At 45.1% G+C, this 21,268-nt stretch overlaps 1 protein-coding gene across 1 annotated transcript in view; it reads left to right on the top strand.

Annotated features, from left to right (window-relative positions):
- The window catches only part of TAC3 (tachykinin precursor 3), a 341,989-nt gene that overhangs the window by 219,235 nt on the left and 101,486 nt on the right, over positions 1-21,268 (top strand). The gene's annotated exons all lie outside the window — the stretch shown is intronic.

Below are 21,268 nucleotides of genomic sequence, written 5' to 3'. Positions count from 1 at the left end.
CCCGAGAGCCACTCAAGAGGAGCCTTTGTATCCCCCGTGGAAGCGTGGAAGGCTGAAGCAGCCCCGCTCAGACGCGTGCCTGTGATCCGCAGGCTGCACGCATGGCCAGGAAGCATTCTGGGGAGAGGTACCCGCTCTTTTCCATGACGCAGCTCAGTGAAATTCCGTGCAGAGCTGGCACGCGGCAGTAGCTTTCGAAGCTCAAGCATCATCCAATACAAGCCATCAAATAGCACGGTGTCCAAGCAGTCTGTGCATGTTGAGTGAGGTAGTAACCCTTTCTCATTAAAATGTACCTGACCCACTTAGGTGTGTAGGGGCATGGGGAGGGGGGCAGGAGCTTTACAGAACTGCTTAGTGAAATACTGCGCACAGTACGTTGCATTATCCCATGCGGTGGTCTGAGGAATCCATGCGTGTTATGACTGTACAGCCAAGGTGGTGAGGCTGTTCCGAAAGGGAGGCATGTCTCAAATGCTGCAAGCAGTCTTTCTGATAGACCCCAAGTCCGCTGCGTGGATCCCTGTCATCTTATTGGCCCAAAAGTGAGGCAGGGTACGGGGGCGTCGGGGCACCCATCACTCTCGGAACAAAAGGTTTTGTCATGCAGAGGGCAAAAAAGAAAATGTACTTTACATTTTTCGGGAAAGAATGGGGGCATACCTTTGATTTCTTGTCAAGTATTTAAATCCATTTTAGCACAATCTTTCCGGCTTGCAGTGTTTCGAAACCACAGCATGAGGTAAATACCTCAATATTCCGCATGAGTATGATCAGTGAAAGCATGCTGAACTCCAAATCTCAGCTGTTTTTACAACTTACACCAAACTCACAATCATTCCCTCTCAAAGTTCACTGGCCTGGATGCGCAAGCCCCTCGCAATGGCATTGCACGATCATGCTGGTGCCTGTATACCGTTGGATGGGGTGTGGCCCTGTTTAGGGGCAATAGAGTTATGTTATGTTATGTTAAAGGTACTTATATAGCGCACAGTGGGAGAGGTAGTGTGCTGTTGGCAGCTTCAGCTCGGTATACACCGAGAGCTGGGCTTTGGTGAAAGTATCAGATCGGGCGAGGCCTTGTGTGCTGTAGGTGTTCTTTATGTGTTTGCAGTGTGGTAAAGCGCGTGTGGATTGCTGGGATAGATAATGGTTGTGTGAGTTTTGTGTGGGTTGAGTATGCAGAAAATTGAGGGTTGGGTTAGTGGGGTCTGTATCCTGATTCAGATACTTATGGTTCCGTTTGCACTGTATCCCTGTGGGTGGGGTTGCTGTTGGTTCTTTATCGGCCGTCTCGCTGTGGTGGATCTGCGCGGATCCAGCTGTACCATAGTGAGTATTGTATGGAGTGATAGGTGTGTCTGAACCTTTTCTTCGGGTGTGTAACTGGGCTGGTACTATCTATTCTCTTGTTGTCTAATGTGACCCTGGTCAGTTACATTACATTACATTACATTGCATTTGTTATGCACGCTATTGACCCTTGGGCATAAAGGCGCAGACAACAGAAAAAAAACATACAGCACAAGGAAGACGTCCTTAAATAAAGAAAGATCATAATGCTCCACTGACGTTTTTCCGCTATCCCCAGTAATATGAAACAGCGCTATTGGAGAAGTCCGTATTTCTCAGTTAATCAGGCAAACAAGAAGGTCTTCAATTCCTACTTAAAAGACAGGAGGGAAGAGTGGCTCCTCAGACTTATGGGAAGATTGTTCCACAGAGAGGGGGCCTTCACTTTAAATGCTCCCTTTTCCGCCTTTGATGTCTTGCATCTTGGCTGTATGATCTGATTTAAGGAATCGGATCTCAGAGATCTTGAATTACTCTTTGAAGTTATGTGCTGTTGTAAGTACGCAGGCATTACTTGGAGCCGGCATTTAAAGACTATAACTAGTACTCTTAAGTTTATCCTGGCTTCAATAGGGAGCCAGTGTAATGAGCGTATGGCCGCAGTTACGTGACTGTGCCTAGGAAGTCTGAGAACTACTCTGACTGCCCAATTCTGGGCAACCTGCAGTATGTGCAGTTCTCTTTGGTTAATGCCAAGCAGGAGGCTGCAACAATAGTCCAATTTAGCACCTATAATTGCCCTAGCTATTGTCTCAGAGCTTTCCTGCGAGATCATGGGCCTCAAATGAGCCAATAGTCTGATGTAATAGACTATCCCCGCCACCACTGATGAAATATGAGCTTTCATGCTTAATGTCGAGTCCAGTATTACTCCTAGAATTTTAGTTTTCGGTAAGGGTGTGATGATGTCATCACCTAGTTTGAAAGTGCTATAGTCTTGATTTAACTTTGTAATCACCTTGGAGCTGCCGACTATCAGCAGCTCTGTCTTACTGCGATTTAGAGCTAGGAAATTATCCAGCATCCATTTTTCAATTAGGGCAAAAACTCTATTAACCTCTGCCAAATCCTTTTTGTGGTGTCCCGTTAAGTTAATGACACATTGGGTGTCGTCTGCATAATTGGAGAACACGACCCCCTCTTCGTGTAACATAAAGAAGAATAGGGCCATGAACAAGTTGTACAGACATGGGGACAAACTTGCCTTTTGAGGGACCCCATAAAGAATGGAAAGTGGGCTGGCTTCTGCGGTAGCTGAGCAGACTCTACTTGTTCTATTCTCTAAGAAAGAGGCGATCCACAGAGCTGCTGATTCTGAGAGGTTAGCCACCTCCTGTAGCCTTGGAATAAGGATTGAGTGCTCAACTAAATCAAAGCCGCTGATTGGTCTAAAGAGTTAATCAGGGAGAGACCACTTCTATCCATTTCCCCCATTCATTTAGATTTCAGTTCCAAAAGAGATGTTTCCGTCCCATATTTCTTCCTAAAACCCGACTGATTTGGATGGAGGATGGTATGAAGGTCTAAGTGCTCTGCAAGTTGACTGTAAGCCACTCTATGCAAAATCTTTCTCTCAAGAAGGGTGTGTTGGAGATGGGTCGGAAATTTAGAGGATTGTCCATTGGCAATCCCGTTTTTTTTAAGGTGGGGGTGACCATAGTTGCTTTTAATTCGTTTGGAACACTACTTGCCTTCAGAGAGGCATTTATAAAATTACAAACTGCTTTAATACACTGTGATGGTTTCATGTGCTCTATAATTATTAACAGTTCACTTTCTGTGATCGAATGAAAATTAAACTGGGGAACTGACGGGTCACACGTAAATCCTACAGTTACTACCCTACCAGCATCAATGGTTGACTCCCTTTTTTCAAGCACTGTTGTCCTGATTTTGTGAAGTGTATTGTGCAAACCTTTTTGTATCAGTTGACACCATTCCGCATCAGTTTTAACTAGGGAATCAGGTGGAGCAGGAGTGGTTTCCTGTTCCTTTAGTATCTTGAAGATTTCCCTTGTATTAGATTTAGCTTTATTTATACGACCATGATGAAAATCTTTTTTTGCTTCCAAAACCGATTTTTAATATTCACGTACAATATTCTTATACTCTACTACTAGCTCTGGATGAGGTTCCTTTTTCCATGCAAAGTAAGCTTTGCTGACCTCAGATGTTTTGATTCTGAGATCACCCGTGAACCAGGCCTTACCTTTATGCTCATTGACCTTGATCTTTTTCAATTAAAGAGGTGCAAGTTTATCATATGTACACGCCAAATTATCTATCAGTACTATTTCAGTCTGAAAGTTCACAAGACTATCATCTAACAAAGGCTCAATGTTAGCCATCGTGATTTTTTTTAGATTCCGTGTCTCCAATTGAAGTGGCTTGATTGGCAACTTCATAGGGAAAGGCATGTGCAGCGTAAATTGCACAAAAAAGTGATCAGACCAGGGACACGGGATAGCACTAATATTATTAAAATTGGCATTAAGAGCGCCTTTGCCAGTCTAGGGTGTGGCCATATGCATGTGTGGGTGAATACATTAATTGAGAGAATCCCAGATTATCTGAGGATTGTTTAAAGTCCGTTGCTGGGCGATCTGAATCGTCACCCAGCCAGTAGTTAAAGTCACCGAGAAGAATAAATCTAGAGGTAGGTTTGAGTTGTGGTAAAATATATGAGCTAAATTGAAGCTTTGAATTGTTCAGGGTCAGAGTGCTGTTGATGAGGCGTCCTAGTGCATCCGTGTTGGTCAGCCTGTGTATTCAGTCGTTAGTTTCCTCCTATCATGACTATTTTTCAGTTAGTTCTTTGGTTTTCCGTGGGGTGACTTCCTCAGGGCTATTGTTTGGTTAAAGTTTGTGTGTGATGACGCATTGTGCTTCCCACTGTATCTTGATGAGCATTGTGTAATGTGGGTGATTATTCCATTTTTCACCCTCTGGATTGGAGCTAATGGTACGCAGTTCCATATTCCCTTGTTATCTGCCGTGATTCGGTCTGTTGGGAATGGCTATAGTTTAGGGTCAGGATCCTATTGATGGGTCGTCCTGGAGTTTCTGTCTTCGTCTTGCTATGTATTCGGTCTTTGGGCCTATTTGATTGTGTTTTTTTTTCTTCAGTTGATGGCTTGGTGTGGATCAGGGTCTGTCTGTTCATTCATCAGTGTTTTGGTTGTGTTTGTGCTCCTGTGGTCGGTCTTTCTAGTTATGACATGAAGAGCCAAGTGTTGAGTAGTTTCCTGAATAGTAAATGGTTTCTTGTGTTACGTATGGTCTTGGGAAGGTCATTCCAGGTTTTCGACGCTTGGTGAGAGAAGGAAGATCCTCTGAGTTTTCTTTTGTTGTAGGGTTTCGGTTCCAGGCGGATGTCAATGCTTGACTTGAGCATTCATGTTAGTTGATGTAGATGCAGTTTGTCTCTCAGGAACTCAGCGCCTTGGTTGTGTACTGCTCTATGCGTGATGCACATTTTTTTAAATTTTATTTGTTATTTCTTTGGTAGCCAATGTAGTGTTTTCAGTGCTGGTGTGGTGTGTTCTCTTCGGGGTAGTTTCAGAAGCAGTCTGGTTGCCGCATTTTGTATGCGTTGTAGTTTTTTTTAAAGTCCTTCAGGCATACCTAAGTATAGGCTGTTGGCGTAGTCTACTCTGGACATGACGAGGGCGAGGATGGTGGTTGTTGTGTTGGTGAATGATAGAAATGGTAGGATCCTCTTTGCCGCTCGCAGGAGAAAGAAGCATTTCTTGAGAAGAGCGTTTACTTGTGGGTCTAGCGTGTGATTATTGTCCATCAGGACCCCAAGGTTTTTTACAATCAGCGAGGGTGCTGGGGTTGCCCGAGTTCCCTTGGCCAAGGGATCAAGTGATTTTCTCCTCTGTTTTTTGTGATGATCATTATTTCTGTTTTGCCTGGGTTGCTTTTGAGGCAGTTGGAGTTCATCCAGATGAATACATCGCAGAGGCAGTTTTCTAGCGTTGAGTTCATTTCCAGGTTGTCTTGTATTTTGAAGATTATTTGTGTATCATCGGCGTAGTTGTAGCAGGTGAGGCCATGACATTTGATGATTCTAATTAGTAGGTATAGGTAGATGTTGAATAGTAGGAGGGGGGGACGATCCTTGTGAGTCTCGAGCGAGCAGGATGAATTTTCAACTGGTCTGAATAGTGCATGTTTTATCCGAGTTCCCACTTTTTTCCAGGTAAAACCTCTGCACCTGTGATCTGTGAGTTACCTTAGCACCCTTTGATGGTAATGGGCTTGTTCTATCCAAGTGTTATCAATGTTCTGTCAATATTTATTCTTAAAGCTTTGCTTAGCGCTCTAGAGAATGGCGGCTTCTGTTGCGTCTAAGCAGACTTCTCGTTCTAATGGAGGGTTATCCCTGCTGTCTCTAGACTTGCTTAGCGTTCTAGAGAATGGCTGCTTCTGCTGTGTCACAACTTCTCATTCTAAAAGAGGGCTATCTCTGCTGTCTCTAGACTTGCTTAGCATTCTAGGGAATGTCTGCTTCTGCTGTGTCTCAGCTTCTTATTCTAATGGAGGGCTATCTCTGCTGTCTCTAGACTTGCTTAGCATTCTAGAGAATGGCTTCTTCTGCTCTGTCTCCGCTTACTTCTCATTCTGAAGGAGGGTTATCTCTGCTATCTCTAGACTTGCTTAGCGTTCTAGTGAATGTTTAACTATGTTGCCCCTAAGCTGACTTCTCATTCTGAAGGAGGGCTATCTCTGTTGTCTCCAGACTTTCTTAGCGTTCTAGAGAATGGCTGATTCTGCTGTGTCTCAGCTTATTTCTCATTCTAAAGGAGGGCTATCTCTGCTGTCTCTAGACTTGCTTCGCATTCTAGAGAATGGCTGTTTCTGCTGCATCTAAGCTGATTTCTCATCCTAATGGAGGGCTATCTCTGTGGTCTCTAGACTTGCTTAGCCTTCTAGAGAATGGCTGCTTTTGCTGCATCTAAGAGTACTTTTCATTCTAAGGGAGGGCCATCTCTGCTGTCTCTAGGCTTGCTTAGCATTCTAGCACATGGCTAACTCTGTTGCCTCTAAGCTGACTTCTCATTCTGAAGGAGGGCTATCCCTGCTGTCTCTAGACTTGCTTAGCATTCTAGAAAATGGCTGCCTCTGCTACACCTAAGCTGACTTCTCATTCTGAAGGAGGTGTATCTCTGCTGGCTCTAGACTTGCTTAGCAATATAGAAAATGGCTGCAACTTCATCTAAGCTGATTTCTCATTCTAAACGAGTGCTATCTCTGCTCTCTCTAGACTTACTTAGCGTTCTAGAGAATGGCTGCATCTTCATCGAAGCTGAATTCTCCTTCTGAAGGCGGGCTAGCTATCCCTGCTGTCTTTTGACCTGCTTAGCATTCTGGAGAATGGCTGCCTCTGCTACATCTAAGTTGACTTCTTATTCTGAAGGACGGATATCTCTGTTGTCTCTAGACTTGCTTAGCGTTCTAGAGAATGGCTGTCTCTGCTACATCTAAGCTGACTTCTCATTCTGCAGGACGGCTACCCCTGCTGTCTCTAGACATGCTTAGCTCTCTATAGAATGGCTGTAACTTCATATAAGATGACTTCTCATTCTGAAGGAGGGCTATCTCTGTTGTCTCTAGACTAGTTTAGCGTTCTAGAGAATGGCTGCCTCTGCTATATCTATGCTGACTTCTTATTCTGCAGGAGGGCTATCCATGCTGTCTCTATACTTGCTTAGCGTACTAGAGCATAGCTACCTCTCTTGTATCTAAGCATTCCTGGAAAGCGCTTTAATTTTTATCTGTCCATGGCGTTTGCTACTGTAATCCTGGGTTAACTCCATTTCACTGCATCTCTTCTATGGAGTGGGAGACCTCACACCGCCTGTTCTACCATCTCATAGCGCGGCATACTCTGCGCATCACTGCCCACAGTTTTGCAACTGCCAGTCCCTATACCTGCCCCGTATCTGCTGTAACAAAATGCAGTGAAACGTCAGAAGTGGGATGGTGGATGGAATAAGATAATCAGTGGACTATATGTGTACATATTTCATTTACAATGTATGTTTTGTTTTACACTACAGTGTATGTCTAAAAGAAAAGGTCACCTAAAGGTGACTATTTTGGTGAGGTGAATGTTGCTGGAAGTGTCCTCCTGGGAACCAGTAGAACTACAGACAGGTACCAGTAATGACACAACATTCCCTCCTATTCTCCCTTTTCTCTCCCATATCACCTGATGATATTTCTAGACAAGTCCGATCTATGGAAGTCTCATCCAAATAGGTGCTCCCCTGCTTCTCCAGAACTATCAAGGACAATATTGTCTCCCTTGCGCCAGCCCTGGCCAATTTCTGCAATCATTCATTTGCCGTTGGACCCTTCCCTTTCCTCCTCAAGCACTCCCTTGTGCACGCTCTCCTCAAAAAGCCTTCTGCCGACCCCTCCTGTCTGGATAACTACCACCCTTTCTCCATTACCCCCTTCCTGGGAAAACTCTTGGAGAAGTTGGCCATCTCCCAGTTTATCCACCACACTGAATCTGTTGGTTGTCTCCACAAACACCAGTCCGGCTTCAGAGCTGCCAGAGGCACGGAAACTGCACTCATGGGGCCTCATTCCGAGTATGGCGGTAAGGGATAGCGGCCACCGGTAACGAGACCGGTGGCGGTATTCCCTTACCGCCATACTCCGAGTTCCCTCTGCGCCCTCACCTTTAGCGCCTGCTTTGAGCAGGTGTTAAAGGCGAGGACGCAAAGGGGCCTCCAAGCCAATAACGGCGACCGTAATGAACGGTCACCGTTATTTGCATCTTCCCCATTCGCACTGAGCCCTATGGGGGCTCATTTGGGAATGGGGAAGAGCCTTGGTGAATGGGGAATTACCGCCCCGCCAACCTTGGAATGGGGCGGTGATTCCGCCATCCACCAAGGCGCTGCCGTTCCGGGTACGGCGTCAACCAAGGCGTTAATAGCGCCATTGGTTAGCGCCGTACTCGGAATGAGGCCCATGAACACCTGTGAAGACTTGCTTTCTAATCTTGACTCCAACTCTCCTTCCGTTGTCATCTTTCTTGACCTTTCCTCTTCCTTTGATACAGTCAATCATGCCACCCTTATAAATTGGTTCTGTGATACCCTTGGCATCACTGACCTGGCTCTGGACTGGTTGACCTACTTCCTCTCTGACCGACCTTCCCAGGTTCAACTGGGCCCTTTTCTCTCCTCCACTTCACTCTCCACCTGTGGTGTCCCTCTGGGCTCTATCCTCTCGCCTTGGCTTTTCCACATTTACCTGGCCCCTCTAGCCCATTCGATATCCGCCTTCTCTCCTAACGTCCAGTGTTATACGGATAATACGCAGCTTTCCTTCAAGCTGCCCTCCGCTGCCTCCTCCTATCTCATTCCTGACTGTCTGTCTGTTATTCAGGCATGGTGCACTGCTAACTATCTCTGCCTTAATGCCAGTAACACTGAGATCTTTCACATTGGGACCCTAGCTCCTTCCTTTCCTCCTACACTCTGGCTGCCCTTCATGGGCCCCCTCCCCTTACCCTCCCTTGAGGTAAAAAACGATGTAATTTTCGGCTCCACTCTCCTTCTCTCCTCATGTCACAGACCTTGCAAAGAAGGCCCACTTTCAGCTGCACCCCCTCAGACGTGTTCTCCCCTTCCTCATCTCCCACCAGAAACTCAATGTCTCCAGAGATCTGGTCCTTTCCAGGCTGGACTACCTGCAACAGCCTCTTCCTCAATCTGCCTAATTCCTCCCTGTGCCCCTTCAACTAATCCAGAATAGGACTTTAAAACCTATCCTTGGCCTTAGGCCCAGGGACCACATCTCTCCAGCCCTAAAATCTCATCACTGGCTCCTGGTTGCTGCAAGGATCAAGTTGAAGACCTTCTGCATAATCCACAAGGCTTTCTTGGGTCTGGGATCTCGCTACATCCACCTCTCTCTCCCTAAATGCCTCCCTGCTAGAGCCCTTCGGTCTTCTAGCTCCAACTCACTGCAGATCAGATGCTTTTCCAAGCAGAGAGTGGGGGCAGATCTCTCCCCTATGCTGGTGCCTCCCTCTGGAATTGCTTCCCTGCCCCTCTCAGTTCCAGAAGCTTCTCAACACCTTCCTTTTCTCTTCCTCCTTCTCTCTCACCCTCCCCTACTAATGTTCTCCATGCCTCTTGACTGGCTGCTTGGTTCCTTCAGAATCTTACAGGGCACAAGGCCCTTCTTGACCAGTCTATCCCTGCACTTGGTCACCCCCTCAATCTGGACTTGCCCTTCCGGGCTCCCTCCCCCTGCACTAGCCTTGCTGGGCGTGCCCCCCTTGTTCCCGTTTAGCCCCGTTCCTCGCACTTACCAGGTGGACACCCTTTCCCTGCACTCTCTGAATTCCCCTGGCTCTGCCCACCTGGCCTCCCCTGGCACTTTCCCAACCCCGGGCCCTTCCGTCGTGACCGCCATTTCCGCCAAGGACCAGCTCCAGATGCACAATATCAAGGGTGACATGTAGTGAACAGGATACATCAATAGGCTGTTTGCCAGAGACATAAACCCTCATTTTAAATGGGATGGAGTGGTAAATCAGGGTATAAAAGCAAGTCGTGATACTTCCCATTTTCAAGCAGTGACAATGGAGAGGAAGGACACAGAGTGGAGCTGAGATCTCCTCCAGGCATTCATACTACAGTTTGTTGCTATGTTTCATTTCATGCCAGCATGACATTTTCATGCAGGTGTAAAACAAATGCATTCCTATGGAATCCGTCTTGCATTAGAATCTGCTATCGCACTTTGAAACACTTGTGTATAGGCGTGTTATAAATGCCATATCATATCAGGCAGAGTCCATAGGAATCTATTAGTAAACACTGCCCGCAAAGCATAATTTGGAGATTGCTTTTAGTTTTTCACGAGATGGAGAGGAAGATGAAACAATACAAGTGAGATTGTCTCCCTTTACTCCTTCCTTCACCTTGTGAATGTGTAAAAATACATGCAGGGGAAACCACAGCACTTAAAAGTAAAGGTTGGTGGCCTTCCGCATGAAAGTAACATTACATAAAAATAAGGCTGAGAGCAATAGTGTTTTTCTTAGCTCCTGCAATAACACAATACTAACATCACTAAGGGAGTCATTTTATAATGAGCGGAGTGCAAACTGCACTGAATTTTTCACTCCACCTCATTTTCCTTCCCTTCCAAGGCGTAGGAGTTTGCATATCTGCTGTGCTTTCCTCCACCATCTTGGAAGAGCAGACTGTTTTACGGTTGCATGAGATTACCATGCAGGGGTAAATGAAATGGACTCCTATGGAATACCCCTCAGATTATCACCTGCTAATGAGCACGCTGATTCCATAGGAATCCATTAGAAATTGCCACCTGCGGTTTTCAAATAAAAGAGGTGAAGGCTGGAAGGTTTTGAATTAATCCTAACCTCTGGCATTGCTCTGGACAAGCCTCCAGACCATTGTTCTTCACCTGCCAAGTCATTACAAAAGGGGAAGGACCATATGCAAATCAGGCTTGGTCCCGCCCCAAAAGGGGCAGTCCAGCCCAAACTGCTTGGTCACATCCCTTCTGCCCGAGACCACAAGCGTCCCAGACATTTTCCGGCCTAATTGGGCATGATCAGTGAGGAGTAGCTTGGGTTTCTAGGCACAGCAGGCACGGAATCCAAATCTGGGCATACCCGTCCCACTCTTGGTGAATAAAGCAAAACAAAAGAGGTGATGGCTGAAAGGTTTTCAATCAATCTTAACAAAGGAATTGCTCTGGGCAACCCTCCAGACCATCATTCATCTCCTGCCAAGCCATTACAAAAGGGTAAAGACCAAAAGGGGCTGTCCAGCCCAAACTGCTTGGTAACATCCCTTCTGCACAAGACCAGAGACCCCCAAGACATGTTTCAGCCTCATTGGGCAACATCAGTGAGAAGTAGCTTGGGTCTGTAGGCCCAGCAGACACAGGACCCACGCCTTGGCATACCCATCCCACTCTGGGTGACTAAAGCAAAACAAAAGAGGTGATGGCTGGAAGGTTTTGAATTAGTCTTAACCTCTGGAATTTCTCTGAGCAACCCTCCAGGCCACCATTGTTTGCCTGCCTGGCCTTTACAAAAGGGCAAAGACCATTTGCAAGTCAGGCTTGGTCCCACCACAAAAAGGGCAGTCCAGCCCGAACTGCTTGGTCACATCCCTTCTGCACGAGACCATAAGCATCGCCACACAAGTTTCAGCCTCATTGGGCATCATCAGAGAAGCTTAGCTTGGGTCTCTATGCCCAGCAATTATGAGACGCATGTCGGGCATACCGTCCCATTTGAGGTGACTAAAACAAAACAAAAGAGGTGATGGCTGGAAGGTTTTGAATTATTCTTAACCTCTGGCATTACTCTGGACAACCCTCAGACCATCGTTCTTCACCTTCCAAGCCATTTTAAAAGGGGAAAATTCATATGCAAATCAGACAATTTGCAGGCAGTGTTTTATTTTTTTACAAAGGTAAGAGTAAAGCTGAAAAATAAAGGGAGCTGATTTTGCCCAAGCCCATAATTTGGTGGCACGGTGTTGGCATGTTAAAGGCTATGTACAAGCATGTAGGCCACCTTTTGCCTTGCCCTTATGCACTCTGCCGTACAAATAGAGTAAACGCTGCCTGCCATGTACGCATGGCAAGCAGTGTTTACAATGGATCCCTATGGATCGAGTCTGCTGTTTGCTGGTGCAAGAAGCTGGTGGACTCCATGGGTATCCTAATGGATGAGTTGTATGGTGGAGAGGAAACGAGTGGCGGAAACGGAAGTAGCGTTCCGCTCTTCCTCTCTGCCATACAAATGAATGAAAATGATACATGACATTAATGGGAGGCTTTTATGCCTCTTTGATGAGCCACCACATAATTTTCCCTGTTTTTGCTGTCTAATTTTGCACTATGCTTCATACATATTTTAAATTGCATTTAGGTGTCCCAGCGCTACTTAAGTGCTAACAATGGTGGTTTCCTGCAAGCAATTAGCATTTTCTTTAAACCAACCCCATCAAAGTCCATTCAGACATCGGTGTTGCCAGCTTTTGCCAAAACCATTTTGAAGCTGTTATAGGAGTTAAGCTGAAAACTATGAGCGGGCACCTTTTATTTAAAAATTAATGCTCTACTCAAAAAAGAGAGCAAATAAGACCTTATTCAATGCTACAGTTCTGAAATACAATGTGTAATGCAGTACTTTTCAGACCAAGGTCGAGCTTTACGTTGACCATAAAAGCCAGTACAGGGCAGAATAAACTGCATGTTGATGGCGGCAAGCTGCAGGTTGTGGGTGTTCAGTTTTAAAGGAATGGTTCGGTCAGAAATATTTTAGTGCTGCAAAGGCAGAGCCGAGGAGGCTACCTGAAATCACAAAATGGATGCCCCCTAGTGCTTGCGATTTTAAAGTTTGAGCTTCATTTGCTCGAAACTTTCCATAGGGACTTAAAATAAATATATACTTTAGATATTTGTTTTATTATTGGCCATCTTTTTGGCCAATAATATTTCTGACCGAACCATTCCTTTAAGGCTGTTTTGAGGGAAAACATGCCAAAGTTCTCTGCATTGGTGCCCGAGGACACAAGCACTGGGAAGAGATGATACACACACAATGAAACTCAGGAGGGCTCAAGGGGAAACCTGATTGTCTAGAAGGACAAGGCAGCTACAGAGAGTATTTGATGCAATACCGGGCTTCCAGACAGTGGCGGATGGCACATTGTTTAAGTGGAAAGACGTAAATGTTTGCCACTAATATCTGGCAGAGACTTAGCACAGCAAGAGAGCTGAACCAATCAAGTGGTTTTGGCGGGGGGATGTTAGGTAAGATTATCATGTCTATGATAAATCTTCCTGACCCGTGTCAACCCCAGAACCTTTTGCTTTAACTAGGTAACTATTTTACATTGTCCCTAGGTGAAGGGGAATCTTTTTCCTCCCTCACTGTGTCTTTTACTCTTTTGATAGGTGACCTTTTTATGTCTCTCCATACTGTATGGTTGGAGTAATAGTTTCCTATAACTTTTGGGCTTAGGCTGGGTTTCCCCTTTCGGCTTCCCTGTTCATTTCTCTTTAATGTATGTGGGTGAACTACAGTTCCCAAGTAATAAAGAGGGATTTTCATCCCCCTTTACATGTTATATAGTGAGCCAGCACAACCCATCTTATCTGGAGTGCTGGGGGATAAAATGTATCCCCTTTCTCACTTACCTCTAACATTGTTGTTACAATTGCAAGTTTGCTAGGCTGGTGGGAGTGGTTTTACCTTTATGACCTTTAGTCATTTTTACTCGCAGGCTGTTAATTCAGCCTCGGTAATGCACAGAAGGACCACCATTTTTCTAAAATGGTGGGATTTTTCTTTTTCACCATCTCTTGCTTGCTTGTGGTCTCTGTGGTCTTCCCCTGCGAATTTAGGCAGGAATGACCTCAGTTGAAGTTTTGTGTTTGGCAGGAATCCTTTGTATTCCCTGCCAAGTCTCCAGAGTGTCAGAGAAGGCGGGAAGCGAGGGAGGAGTCCAACACTCTGCAGCCCTTTGTCTTTCGCGTTGCCCGAAAGGAGCCCAGTCTCAATGGGGGGCTGGCTTCCTGATTGGACAGCCAGACGGCCCTTTTCTGTAAAATACAGGGAAAGATCGCAGAAGTTGTGCTGTAGTTCCTGTTAAATGCTCCAAACTTGGAAGCTGCAGACAAGTCGACCACTGGAGCTGAAACCAAAGAGGAAGATGAAGAAAGGATGTCTGTAGCAATTTCCAGTGACTGGAGAGCCTGCTGTGTACCCAGAGCCTGATGTAACCCTTCCTTCCAATTGACTTAGCCGTCCCAAAATCCACAACTCCTACCAATAAACTGGTGAGTCCCACTAGTCTCACGAAGACCTGCATTTTGAGCCATCCCACAATGTGCTGTGACCTTGCTTGGCTGCGAAACCCTAATACCCTGCAACCTCAAGCCTGATTGCAAAGATCTTCCGAAGTCCGAATCCAGCTAAAAACTTGGTGGACCCCTCCTGGACCTTCAGAGACATGATTCAAATCCCCGAAGTCTGCAAGACTGCAGCACTGAAAGAGTGAAGAGAATCAGATCGGCTATATTTGTTCTTCATCGAGCTGCTGTAAAAAGGTGCCAAATCCACAGAGCAAGGAGAAAGAATGAAGAGTCCTTTGCTGGAAGCCTCCCCTCTGACGACTGCTGCTGCAGTTCCTGTCCAGTGTCCAGTTCTTCCGTCTCCAGACCAAGAATCCAGTGACCGGGTCCTGTACTGCTGTATCCTGAAGGCATCCACACAGAAGCTCTTCTTTTTTCCTCTATAAGGTACTGTGTGTGCTTGGGTAATACTTACCTTATGTCTGGTGTCCATCTTGTGAGGCTGAGTGGGTGATTTGTGTGGTTGAGAGTTTTCCCATACCACTTTCCCGGGCCTTATACCGGAACACACGTAGGGAGCCTTCTCAGAAGTCCTTGCACACTTTAACTAACTCTGAAAGTGAATACTTACTTGTTTAAGAAGAATATCTCCTATGGATCTTTAACTTACCTACAACTGAACCCTATCTCAACCAGCCTACAGCTGGCTCCTAGACCACCAGGTTCCCTCTTGTGCCTCTGAGAGAAGTAATGCAATAGAATAGGGAAGGACAGGATAAGAAAATGATTCTGCCTTGAAAGGTATAACAAGTGTTTAAAATATACTTACTTGTGAAGGAGTTGGTTGGTAACTGCCCCTCTGAGAGTGAGCAGTTACAAAATGTCTTACTTTGAATGTGATCTTCCATTCTGAAAAGTATATGTAAGGATATTTTACTCACCTGTGAATTGGTTAGAATATTAGTGTATACGTTCACCAACTGGGTATTGCTTCCCCTGACCTGCTATATAGCCTGTCTATAATAAGTCTGCTGGTGTTTTACTTACCTTGAATGCATTTGTACAATTCTTAAAAAGTGTATTGTAGGTTTTACTAACCTTACATAGCTGCTTGCCATTCTAAAATAAGCTAAACAGTTATTGCTTACCTTAGTTTGTGTTCCACTGATCTGAAATGCAACTGTAATTGTATATAACACCATAGGGTCTTACTCACCTGGTACAACTGTGTGTTATCCTGAATGTATATATATGTTTATACTGTTCCTTGAATCTGTGTTCCACTATTCAGAAAAGTATCCTAATAACATGGTTGGTTTACTGTGTGATTCCTTAACTGAGTGTTTCTGCATGAGTGACATGTCTACTACCGTTGACTTACTGAAAAGCAATCTAAAATTAACTGATGGTTTTACTCCCCATTAATAGCTGTGCCCTATACTAAATGTGTTTGATACGGTGTGACTTTCCTAGAAATATTGTTAGTTTTCTGAACATGGTCAATGCTTTGATCTGTGTAAAGCATTGTGTTGTGTTTTTAAAATTGTGTTTATAAATATTGTGATAGTACGTATTTACCCAAGATTCATCTTGGCCTACTTGTATTCAAATAAATCATGTATTTTTTTACAATATATAGTGTTTCAGTGTTTCTTTTGACCATATGTATGCTACAATTTCTTTGTACCAATCTACAGCCCTCCCTCCTAAAATATGCCTGGCAGCTCAGTCTATGCTACCCAATACTCAGGTCGTACAGCCTTATAATAAGAGTGCCCGCCCCCCTGAGAAAAATGTAAAAATAATGGGTTAAAATAGTGTGTTTTGCAGCACACATTTCTGTGAAAAATTAGGGAAAAAGCCACATAGTTTGCAATTGGTTTTGTATGATAGCACATGGAACAAATCCATAGATACAAGCAGCCCTACAGATAGAGGGCCTGATTCACAGAAGTGTTTTATAATGGCGCAATCCCATAAGAAAGCGCTCTGTGACTCAGGCCCAAAGGGTTTACCGGACACTTTTACTCCCTAATAATAGGTAAATACTACCCAAAAATAAAAATAGGGAGTAAATATAACCCCACCCCAAAATATAAAAGAAGAAACTACTATTATTAATACCTGTTCAGAAGAAGTAAACAGGTATCTTTGCACGTGCATGAATAATCAGGTGCAAAGAAATAATGATTACAAAAGATTTCTGTTTTCCAGTTCAAACACATTTTTTAACTGCTTAAAAAATATACCCATTGGTAGGGGTGGGTGAAATGTTCACCCGCCAGAGGAATATGAACTGCGCTCCGCTTCTGAACTTTCTGCAAAATCAGCATTACAGTTTCACCACCACTGAAATTTCTCCCGGTTTTCTGCAGTTTCACACAGAGTGTGGTGTTTTGTTTGGTTTCGTGTAGTGAGACGAGAAACTTCGCACAGGTCCTTTTTTCAATCAGTGCTAGTTTCATGCAGTGACACGAGAAACAGCAGGTTTTTCCGAGCCGCGCTATTTTCAGGCAGTTCCACAAGAAACTTTGCGTGGGGTTTTGACTTGCGCTAGGTTTGCGCAGTGAGATGAGAAACTTTGTGCAGGTCTTTTTCAACCTGTGCTAGTTTTGCAAAGCAACACAAGAACTATTGCATGGTTTTCCACGATCCGTGCTAGATTTGGGTAAAACTTGAAACTTTGCTGTGGCCTTTTTTTTCGATCTGTACTAGTTTCGTGCTACTGTGGAAAAAACTTCACACAGGTCTTCCAATCCACGCTAGGTTCGCACAGCGGCACGAGGAACTTCGCAAAGTTTTTGTTTCGATTCATATTAGGTTCGCGCAGCTGCATCAGAAACTCTGCACTACATCTTTCTATTCATTCTAGGTTTGTGCAGCGGCACAAGAAACTTCACACAGTTTTTTTTCCGATTCGTATTAAGTACGCGCAGAGGCATCAGAAACTTTGCGCTGCAGCTTTTGAATCATGCTAGGTTCGTGCAGTGGCATGAGAAACCTTGTTACGCATCTTTCGATTGGTGTAGGTTCACACAGCGGCACGAGAAACTTCATTCCGCTCTTTTTGATTCATGCTAGGTTTCATGCAGCATGAAACGTTGATTGGCTCTTTTCAATTTGAGCTGAGTTCCGCAATGGCACAAGGAATTTTTCGATACCCGGGGCTGGTGGAATGGCAGATTGAAATCAGACAGAGTTAACTCCCGCAGCTGGCAGCTGGCAGTACGCAATTAAACAATTTCACTCTGCCCTACCCACTTAGAAATTGGACTTTCATGTTTACTCCCTAAAAAAATAATTTTACTCTGAACTTTAAAAACTAGGGAGTAAAATACTCCCACGTACAAATCTTATCTGGAGCACTGGATGCAAGTCACCAGCAGTGCACAAGATTATTTCCCAACGTATTTTGTTGATGCCTTTTCCTACAATATATTGTGGTATAAAAAGCATTTTCTGGCTGGTTGTGCCCATACATGTCCATTCAGACTGCGCCAATATTGGGCAGGGAGGATACCTCAGGGGCAACACATTTGTCTTGAAAGCAAGACAATGAAAAGCAGCACAGGTCTGAATCCCTGTCCCATGCTTGGAGGCTAGTCTGCGGAATAAAGTGTGATATAAAGTATCAATTTAATGTAATATATGCCAATATGATAATGTAACAACTTCTGTTGGCTTTGCTAGTAAAATTGCTGTCACATTAAGAAAATATTTCCAGATTGGCTCCATCGATATAAGCCAGTCTAGCCACATAAAACACTTAAGTTCGCTTTACCCTTGATGTCCAGTAAACAATTACATGACACAGGTTTTAAACATGTCCAGACTGGTTGCACCAATGTATGCCAGTTTAGCCATGTAATAACACTTATAATGTTTCATTTACCCTTGATACAAATAGAAATGCTCTGCCAAAGTAAGAAAGCAGATCCATACTGACTGTGCCAAAGTAACCCAGTCTGGCCATGTAAAAACACTTACCATGTTAGCTTTACCCTTGATGTGCAGTAAAAAATGCCATGCCACAGTAACAATATAAGGTTAGACTGGTACGGCTCTTTCATTATTGTGCTTTATTACTTTTGTGAAGCCCCAAGGGCTCTGCAATAAAAAATATTTTTTTTTAAATACATCATGGGGGTGTGCCTCTGCTCAGAGGCAAGCAGCACAGTCCTTCGTGCAAACAAAGCACCCAGGTTGGACATTGCTGCCTGGCACTGTACTTTAGGGGTAAGATGTACATTTAGATTGAAATTCTAACTGTATATCAGAATGTTAATCTAAACGTGTACATCTCTCGCCCAAAGCAAAGGAGTGGAGCCCTCTCCAACCCTAACAAAGGAGCCCCCACTGCTTCCACACCATGTAGAGGCAGTACTTTAAGCAAGAATTTCAAGGCGGCACCCAGAATCAAAGGCTGAACAGCCACTCGTCCATTTAGCTACTGACCTTAGGTAGCTCTGAATAGGATGAACCATGTTGTCATCATCTGAAAGGGTCACTGTAAAGATGGTGCCAGGATGGCGCCACCTGAAATGGGCCCACTCTCCAGGGTCTGTTACAGTTTCCCAGCAGCCCTCTCCCTCCATAGGAACACTTATGCGGTCACGTAGCACTGGCTTGTTGCAATGAACCACCCACTAGCTGCTTCCATGTCCTCTGGTCACCTGCTCTGACAGGCTTGGGGAGTAGAGCTAGATGAAAAGGCCCCTTTCTGTATCACAGAGCAGAATGCGGGATTGAGAGAAACATCCACCTCTTCCACCATTCCACCCTGGATACCGAATTTACCTTTGTCTCCCTGTGCCTTGCACGGCTGAAAAGTGTGCTGACAGCTGCACTGAAAACAAGCACTGGCAAAGCTAACCCTTTTGGATTTGTGTAGACATGGGATAGGCATTTTCCAGGTGTTGCCTAATGGTACTACCTGGCCATAAAATGACAACAACTCGAAAAAGGTGTGAGTATCTGGGCATATGATAGCAGTGTCTGGGAAATACCTATCTCATTACACATGCCAAAACAGTTGGCTTGTCAATGCATGTTTTTAACAGGACATCAGTGCAAGGAAAATATGACAATTAAGTTACTGAAAGCATACTTGGTTAAGACATTTGTATTACACCCATAGCTCATTTACAGCTGTAACTATGCCATTAACTCTCAGATGACTGCTTAGAAATAACACTGCCAGGGAAGTCTTTAATATTACTGCTTGATAGAGCTAGCTCAAAGTGATCCCAGGACGATGTGCTTTTTGCAGGGGGTGGCAGGTAGTGACTGAGAGTGGTCATAGGAAACAGCATGGGTGTGGACAGTCCATGGGTTGGTAAAAAACCAAACAAAGCCCACAAACTGTGCACCTCCTTACATGTCATCTCCCGTCTAGCTGTACTCCATTGCAATTGCTATGTTTTCCAGCTGGTGCTTAAGGGCCATCTAGTAGCCAAAGCGAAACATAAAGCCCTGGGAACTCTGCTCTAACAACAGAGTGGAGCCAAGGGGCAGATTCTCCAGAATCCACTGTAGCAGCGAAATGTTCACCCACCCCTAGTAAGTGGAGCCATTCTATCAGCCCCATCACGAGTTTGGCGGTAACCCTTAAATGCGGCGCTAACGCTATTACCAGCCGCATTTAAGGGTCCGCCAAATCACAGGATTGGCTGCATTTATCTGCAGCTCTGAGCTGGGGTAAATGCCCCTGGGAATTTGCTGATTTTCGAGTAAAATGATTGCGCAGAATTACCGCTGATAGTAGTTGCGCCTAAAATTCCCCATTGGGCTCAATGGGGAATTGCCGAATGGGGAATTACTGTTCCACCAAACACATGATCCTGCACTAATAGTGCCGGGGGTTTGGCAGTAACGCTATTAGCCCCGGCAGTATCCCGGCAGTAATACCGCTGGGATACTGCCCAACTCGTGATGAGGCCCTATGTGTTAATTTGTAACAAGGTATACAGTGAAGCCACGGAAATGGGACAGAAGCTGTTGGAGTGGAGCTCTGGTATAGTTTGCCCTGCCGGAGCTCTGCTTCACCCTGAGATCCAGGGGCTAGACCAGGAAACTCCCCGATCTGTACCAAAGCAGAACTCACAGACAGGCAGCCGGCACTTCAGAAGACTGCGCACAAGAGACTGCATGCAGAAACAGCAAAAGCCTCACATCCTGGTCAGAAGCTGTATAAATTGGAATATATGTCTTGCTAGTTACTGCCTTTTTTTGTTAAGGTGAGTTTTGTGACCAATTAAAAGAGCAGAGGCCAACTTCCATTACTCGCTCAAAGAGGTTACTTGCCGAATCACTATCAGACATGTTTCCAATTTTAAAACTGGGGGCATTCTTATGTTCACAAAATGATCTCTGCTCATATGCAAATCGCCAAGCTTGCGTTCCATAAAGATATACTTTGATGCCCCTCAGCCCTGTCCCCTCTGCCCCAAACCCTCTCCACACCCCCAAGGAGAAGAGGGTTCCCAGAGTAATTCTTTTCCATTTCCAGCACTGAGTTCAGTACTATGGCGAGTGTGGACAAAATAGATGAGGCCTGCAGATCCTATTTTGTCTATGAGTAGTTGCCGTGCCCGCACTCACCCCTCAAAGGTGAACTCAGAGTACCGCCCAATGAAGCAACAGTGGCTTCCTGGGGTGACCATGGTGACTATGGCATCCTGGTCTCTGAACTGCCCTCACCCATCTCAGGTGTAGCCCGTCAGTAGGTGCACCTTCTGTAGGGAATAACTACTAGGAGATGTGGGAACAAACAAACAAGCTGTAGTATTGCTTGAAAGGTGTCGCTGGGATTTCCATTGTTACTGTTAAAGGCACAAGTCCCGCAGATAGCAGTATGGGAAGCAATGAAATTCTGAAGCGAGAAAAGGGCTGGCCATTTACATAAGCTGGTAGCCGGCTGCTCAGAAGCCAGGTTCACAAAATGCAAACATTTTCCGGTTTACGTGTAGCTACTGGGGTGAAGAGGGCATGTCAGGGGTGGGCTGGGAAGGTTGGCAAGGGGGTGATTCCCCCCGAG

This window comes from Ambystoma mexicanum, chromosome 3q (genome assembly GCF_040938575.1).
Source record: "Ambystoma mexicanum isolate Mex_15411 chromosome 3q, UKY_AmexF1_1, whole genome shotgun sequence".
Classification (NCBI taxonomy): domain Eukaryota; kingdom Metazoa; phylum Chordata; class Amphibia; order Caudata; family Ambystomatidae; genus Ambystoma; species Ambystoma mexicanum.
The sequence above is the reverse complement of the archived record's forward strand: the minus strand, read 5'-3'. Positions and strand labels throughout refer to the sequence as shown.